This window comes from Zeus faber (genome assembly GCF_960531495.2).
Source record: "Zeus faber genome assembly, chromosome: 7".
In the NCBI taxonomy this organism is placed as follows: Eukaryota; Metazoa; Chordata; class Actinopteri; order Zeiformes; family Zeidae; genus Zeus; species Zeus faber.
In genome coordinates this window covers 13,303,819-13,312,216 of record NC_137203.1, presented here as the reverse complement: position 1 = coordinate 13,312,216, position 8,398 = coordinate 13,303,819, and positions in this window count along the sequence as shown.

Below are 8,398 nucleotides of genomic sequence, written 5' to 3'. Positions count from 1 at the left end.
AGTCAATATTTGCTAAGTTTCAGAAAATGCAATGATTAGGCTAAGGACATTTGAGGGCAAGGGTGGTGGAACTGTTGGTGCTATAAGCAATAAAAGGGCAGGAAAAGGGTCAGAAAAAGGGGCATGTGTGGTGCAACAAGAGACCTTGACAGAGACTTTTGACTGAGCGCTGTGGCAATGTCCATGCACCAAGGAAATGCTCCGCATTTGGAAGACGATGCAGGAACTGAGGCGGCATGAACCATTTTGACAGATGTTGCAATGCTAAGAGGAAAGTACAAGTTGTGGAGGAACAAGGAGCAGCAGAGTCAGATACCAGTGAAGAAGAGGATTGGCGCATCTACATAGGCGAGGTGAAGCATTAAACCTGTAATAATGAATAGATCACACATCTGGATGTTAATGGCATAATCATGGCACTGAAAGGTGATACAGGGGTCCAGGCGAACATCCTACCATGGAAAGAGTTCCTTAAACTACGGGAGAAATTCAAAATCTCTCATAAGAAGCAGAAACTGTACGACTACAATGATGAGCCAATCCCCACCAAAGGTACGTGCAGATTGACACTGAAATGTAGAGAGAAGATGGTTCATGCACTGTTTTCTGTGATAAAGGAGGAAAGACAGGCTATTCTGGGATTACGTGCATGTGAAAAGCTGGGGCTGATAAGGAGAGTGCATGTTATTGATAGGGAAGCAGCGCAGCTAGCCACCGAGTCAAGGGGCCTGACTCAGCTGCATATTGAGATCACAACAGAGTTCCCAGAAGTGTTTGAAGGCATAGGATCTCCCAGGCAAACACAAGAAACAGCTCAAAGAAAATGCAGAACCTGTCATTCACCCAGCCACAAAAATGCTATTTGCACTGAGGGACAGATTAAAAAATGAACTGGACAGGCTGACAGAACTGGGAATTGTGAGATGTCTCTCAACTCCATAGTGATAAATGAAAAGAAAGATGGAAAACTGTGAAACTTCAGTTTGGCACCAAATTACCTGAATAAATTGATTCAAAGAGAACATTTAAGGTTGCCCACTAAATTCGGCATCCTTTAATTAATTGCAGGTGCAGTTATTTCTCCAAGCTAGATGCCTCATCTGCGTTTCATCACATAGAATTGGTGGAGGAGAGTAAGAAAACTCTGTACCTCCAACACCCCCTTTGAAAAGTATTGTTTCTTAAGACTGTCTTTTGGAATCTGCTTTGCTCCAGAGGTATTCCATAGGACTGTTTCCCTGATCTTTGAAGGTTATGGAAGGAGTGGGTTGTTTTTAGATGATGTGGTAGTATGGGGGCAATTCCCAGAGTGACCATGCCTCCTGGCTGAGGGAAGTACTTAAAAAGGCGCAGGAATCAGGGCTCAAACTGAATAAGAAGAAGTGTGGGTTTGGAGTGAGGGAACTGACATACCTGGGTGACAAGTTGTCAGGGAAGGGGGTTCAGCCCGAAACTGAGAAAACAAGGGTGGCGGAGAAGATGCCACAACCAACAAACAAGACTAAACTGCAGAGGGCATTGGCTTAGTTAATAATATGGGCAGGTTTATCCCAAACTTGGGATCAAAGGCAGAGCCTCCGCAGAGACAAATTATGCACAAATAGAAGACCCTAGGTGCTGTATTTGGGGGTTAGAAACTCCACCAGTATATCTACAGAGGGCTGACAGTGCTAGAAACAGATCCTTTCAAAGGCTTTTAGCCATAGCAAAGAAGTGCCTCAGCCACCACAGCTCCGGAGACTACTCTTATGACTTCAACAGTATGACCTAACTTTCAAGTTCACACCAGGCAAACATCTGATCGTAGCCGACGCACTGTCAGGGGCAAGTCTGAGTGACACAGGAACGAGTTCCGGTGAACATGATGTACAGGTACATGTGAATGCAGTGAGGGCTGAGCTGCCTGTTTCAGAGGAAAGATGGGCACAAATGGCTAGTGAAACTGAGAAGGATGACATACTGCGAGAGGTAAAGGCAAAGATACGGATGCCAGGACAGGTGAGACTGAACAAACAATATGAGTACTTCAAGGAAGAACCAGGCGTTGTGGATGGTGTTCTGCTAAAGGGATTCCCATGCTCTATGAGAAGAGAGATGGTCAAGCTGCTACATAAAGGGAACGTGGGCATAGAGAAATGTAAGAAGCATGCCAGGGAAGAAATGTATTGGCCATATATGAATAGAGACATTGAGAGTGTAGCACAAAGATGTGAAACCTGTCAGCGTCACAGATATCAACAGAGGACAGAACCACTCGCCACATCAGCAGGCCAGAGGGCCCATGGAGCAAGGTTGGAACGGACATATTCCACCTAAGTGGCAAAAACTATCTAGTTGTGGTAGACTACCACTCAAACTACCCAGAGTCTTCTCATCTTTCAGATCTTACAGCAAAGCAGATGGTCCAGCATACAAAATCAATCTTCTCCAGACATGGAAATCCCAAGAGAGTGGTTTCTGATGATGGCAAACGATTTAACAGGGAAGAATACGTCTGTTTTCCAGGAAGTATGGATTTACATTTACATTACGTCATTTAGCAGACGCTTTTATCCAAAGCTACTTACAATTGTTAAAACACCGACGGACGCAGCCATCAGGAGCAATTAGGGGTTAAGTGTCTTGCTCAAGGACACTACAGCATGCTAGCAGGAGGAGCCTGGGATCGAACCAGCAACCTTTAGATCACTAGACCACCAGCTCTACCGCCTGAGCTACCACCCCCATGGTAGCTGGTGCATGGTAGATTTACACACGTGGTGTCGAGCCCTAGTCAAGCGGAAAAGGGAGTGCAAATAGTGAAAAGACTGCTGAAAAAGCCCGTAGGAAGCAAGGAGGATCGTTACTTGGCCATTCTGAACTACAGAGCGGCACTGCTAGTGTGTGGGGGGTCCCCAGCAGAACTACTGATGAACAGGAAACTGTGCACACTTCCTTCATCAACAGAACATCTAGCAGGAGGGGACCACAAGGGGAGGCCAGGAAGGAGAAATACTGGATAAGACAAGAGAAGGAACTCTGACAAGTCTGTTAGACCGCTGCCACCACTAGCAGACAATGACACTGTCAGAGTGAGAAGTGGGAGTGAGTGGGGCAGCGGAGCGGAGAATCTCCGCTGTGTGTCTCGCTGCGCGACACTGTGGGGGCAACCGCCATACAAAACAGCGTTTCATCCCAAACTCCAGGCTGTTAGCTCCGCTTATCACCACAGATGCTCCGTTTCCGACCGTCCCACCTGGTGTTTAAATTGTGTTAGGGGGAGGGGCCATGCCGAGTATGACCTCGCTATGTCATCGAGTCATGATTTAGCTCCGCCCCCAAAAAAATCCGGACCACATAAATGGTGAGAAACAACGGTCTAACGCCACAATTCAGTACTACATCATTCACAGTCTTTTCACATGTCTTCAGCAATTATTTTGAAACGCGTCGAATGGGTTTAGAAATAAATCACTGAATTCACTTTACAGGGACTTTAAGGAACTGGTTCTCTAAGTAAGGTGGCTTTTTATGGATCATCATGGTGCGTGTGGTTGCTTCAAAACAGATGGTTATTTCCAAGACGAAGGAAATATCGCATCATCATTTGGCCTTTTCAAAAGGGCTATGTGAAAACTCACAGTAGACTTTAATTTACAGCCTGTCGTGAGATCTACAGGATATTTCAACAGACTGTCATCAGTTTAATCAAAATAAAACTCAGTAGTCATTGTTATCGCACAAGAAGACCACTTTATCAGAATTGCCTAAAAATGGACATTGTCCACGTCACAAGCGCACTGTAGACTCCCCCCGCAGCCAGGGCACTGACTTTTTCATATGTGCAGATCATGTATAACATTAAAATCACAACTGGAGTAAAGAAAACTCATTTTTCTAACAGAGGAGTGTCCCAAAAAATCTCATTAAAGCACCTTGTTCCAAATGAAAGGAGGAAAATTGGTTGGATACCATGAGATAAGACACCCATGCCTTGGAGGAAAACAATTTTTCTCAGCTGATTTTCCCATTTACTTTTTTTTAATGAATTTTTCGATCGTGGTAGTGTCAATGAGGGTGTGAGGAGAGAGAGAGAGAGAGAGAGAGAGAGAGAGAGAGAGAAAGCAAAGAGGGAGATAAGGGAGGTATGGGGATGGAAAAAATAATGAATAAAAAGTATTTCACATTCTATCCATCCATCCATCCATCCATCCATCCATCCATCCATCCATCCATCTATCTATCTATCTATCTATCTATCTATCTATCTATCTATCTATCTACAGTGTCTATCTATCCAACCATCCATCTAGCGATACTACATAGTACATTAAATAAGTAAATGGGAAATAGTTACAGATAGTGATTTTAGAAACCAACTGCCCGTGTCTCACAGAATCAAGACGTTTATTCTGCAGTTCCAATTTTCTTGTCACACCAATCCCTTTATTTTTTCTTTCATCGTAATTTTTATAACATCTTCCATGTGAGCTGAATCACATTATGACAGAACAGTTTGCAGTTGGGAGAAGTGTCGATGCCACTTGAGAAAACACAGAGTGGGAGGGTCATCAAGGACTTCCATCACTCTCCTGCTGCCTTTTCAGCTCGCTTCCGTCTCGACGGCTTTCAAAACCATGCATCATCGCTTTTCATTAAGGACAAGCTCTTGAAGCCATTTATTCATAAAACAGAATATTATTTAACAAATAATAATATATTTGTATTTGTATATACTATATATACAGTATATATATATATACAAATACACACACACCGATCAGCCACGACATTAAAACCACTGAGAGGTGAAGTAAATAACATTGCTCATCTTGTTCCAACGGCACCTGTCAAGGGGTGGGATATATTAGGCAGCAAGTGAACAGCCAGTTCTTGAAGTTGATGTGTTGGAAGCAGCAAAAATGGGCAAGCGTACTTTGACAAGGACCAAACTGTGATGCTAGACAACTGGGTCAGAGCACCTCCAAAGCAACAGGTCTTGGGGTGTGTTCCCAGTATGCAGTGGTTAGTTTCCTACCGAAAGTGGTCTAAGGAAGGACAACCAGTGAACCAGCGACAGGGTCACGCCGATTGATGCACGTGGGGAGCAGAGTCTTTTCCAATCCCACAGAAGAGCTACTGTAGCACAAATTGCTGAAAAGGTCAGAGTGTCCATGCTGACCCCTCTCCACCACTGAAAGCACCTACAATGGACACGTGAGCATCAGAAATGGACCATGGAGCAATGGAAGAAGGTGGCCTGGTCTGATGAATCATGTTTTCTTCTACACCATGTGGATGGGCGGGGTTAGGGTCCGATCCCATCGAGCATCTATGGGATGTGCTGGAACAACAAGTTTGATCCGTGGGGGCCCCACCTCACAACTTCCAGGACTTAAAAAATCTGCTGCTAACGTCTTGGTGCCAGATACCACAGGACACCAGAGGTCTGGTGAAGTCCAGGCCTCATGGTCAGAGCTGTTTAGGTGACACGAAGGGGTGCAACACATTATTAGTGGTTATTAGTGGTGGTTTTAATGTTCTGGCTGATCAGTATATATACAGTATATATATATATATATATATATGAACTGTATATAATATGATGGAGCGTGTGCTTTGTGACATCATCATGGAATTTGTATGTGCAGGTTGTGGCTCTGTGGCTATGAAGACACAGCGGCGATTATAGAGGATACAAGAATGTCAGAAATCTCTCTGTCTTGCTCATCACTGAACACATCACTGAGACAGCACGCCCTCCCCACGCAGCGCACACTGTGCTTTGAAGGAACCGGAAATAACTTCCTTTATCTCGCACTCGTTTGAAAGATTCTGATGACGACCGGCAAAGACTTCACCAATCACGTCACCGATTTCAAACGATCCAATCTGCCATCGGCCCCAGATTGTAACCCTGGAACGTGAACATGAAAAAAAATAGGTGCATCCGCAGCTTTTTTTTTTTCATCTGAAAGCATATTTCACAGCCGTACATATGTTGATTTCTCCCGCCCACAGAATTTCTTTCCGGGGCTTTTCAGCTGGAACTAGTTGCTTCCGGTTTTCTTTTTGTTCCTCGCGACTCATTTTCTCACTCACCGTGAAGCATGGAGTGCGCAGGGAACTGGCTTGTGTGATGACGTCTCGATTTAGGTGCACTGCCGTGGTTAAAATAAGGAACTACTGCTATTTTGGAGGTGGCAGCTTTATTCTGTGTCTTTTTTGTTTGTGGTATACAAACAAATATTTCTGGTATATTATTTTATTTTGTTACTTTTGTTTTTCTGTTGTTTTTGTAGGTTATGAATTTTGTTGTTTATCATTAGGTTCATTGTATATTGTCATATTTCACTGTGTACAGTTAACGGTTTTATTGGAAATTTCAACGTTTTCCATATATTGCCATTTTCTTCTTTTCATTTTTTTATTGCAATTTCTTTAATATTATTCCCTATTGTTCGATCTATCTATCTATCTATCTATCTATCTATCTATCTATCTATCTATCTATCTATCTATCTATCTATCTATCTATCTATCTATCTATCTATCTATCTATCTATCTATCTATCTATCTATCTATCTATCTATCTATCTATCTATCTATCTATCTATCTATCGCTCTACCTATCTGTCTGTCTGTCTGTCTGTCTGTCTGTCTGTCTATCTATCTATCTATCTATCTATCTATCTATCTATCTATCTATCTATCTATCTATCTATCTGTCTGTACGTCTATTTATCTTATTTCGAACTCAAAGCAACATGAATCCATAATTCTATCAATATTGCATATTCACAAAGATGTCGCCGGTGACTCAAATCCCGATAATCACTTACAATTTACATACTACTTCAAAACTGTGAAGCTGCCAAAAATATTTTGATATGGCACTGGCAATGTTTTGACTTTTTTGTTGACTGTTGAAAAAAAAAAAAAAAAGATGTTATATTGTGACGTCAGAGAGACGCACGCGAGACTTAACACCATTCCATTTCATATGCTGATCATGGACATATGCAGGTGAATGACTCACAAGAAAAAAAAAGTCTAGAATTGAAAATAGCTTCATGAAGGTCTCTCTTCCACTAATAAAACAAACACAAATAAGATCAAATTTAATATATCTAAGTAGAAATCCATACTACCTACTACCGAATCACTCCTTGATTCGTCTTGCAGTGTTTTAACTCTCCTAAACAGGACTTTTGTTTGACCTCTCCGTCAAGTGAAAGCCAGAGTTTAAGCTTTTTTTGTTCGGTTTCTATAGATCTTCTAGAGCAGTTATGCCACAGGCACAGTCGTCATACGTTGTTTCTCTCAACCTCCAGGCTCCTCACGCTAAATACCCACTCTTCAAGCTCGAACGTCACTATGTCGAAAGTAGCCAATCTATACTTCTTGACGCGGTGGAAACATGACGATCGAGGATGTTGCTCAGTAGATTTCCCAGGATGCTCTCCCTGGAAGTTTTCCATGTTCTGAACCGTGGCCCCTCCCCACGTGCCCCACTATCAGGAGCCGTCATGGGCGTGCGGCTCGGAAAGTGATTAAGGATATCCCTGGCGGAGGAGTGTTTTGTGTGTCGAGTTACGTAACGTTTTTCGGCTTTCTCCTGAGTGCGCGGGGTTGGCGCTGTGCATATAGAGGGCCGGGCCGTATTTCCATAGTGACGGGCTTTTCCGTTTTCTCCGCACGTGTCTGCATTGTGCAACACGTCTCCAGGAATACTGTAGGTTCTTCACGAGGGCTTTGGTCCGAAAAATATGTCTGCTTTTGTTTGGTCAGTTTGGGATAATACGGTGGAGCAGAAATGACTCAGAGATAATTTTCTGTGTGTGTGTGTGTGTGTGTGTGTGTGTGTGTGTGTGTGTGTGTGTGGGAGAGAGATAGAGAGAGAGGGAGAGAGACAGAGAGAGGGAAAGACTGAAAGGGCAGAAATGCGTGTGAAGACAATTTGGGATCCAAAGAGATCCGGAGGACAGAAGGACTAAATACAGTGCTCGTACAACATCCTAAAAGATGGTAGCGGCCGCATCACCTTCTGTCTGCTTTTATTGTGCGAATAAAGCTTTGAGATGTAGGAAAGTACACATTCCAAGAATGTGTTTGTGAAATCAAACCACGTTTGGAAGTATATGCACGTTAAAAAGCTAAAGCCCGTTCATTCATTGTTTTAAACAAATATTTACAATAGTACATTGAATTTCAGGTGTTATACATCCTTCTCAAGGCGTGTTTAATGTTTATTTAATGTACAGTAAGGACACCTGGGGGGGGAGATTCTTTGCATTGTCCACAGAGGCCCCTGGAGGGAAGGCGATCCAGCTCAGAGTTCATATGTTGATCATGGGACGTGCTCGGCTCCGCCTCCTCCTCCCACTGCCCCCTCTGATGTACAAGCACCTCTCCCCG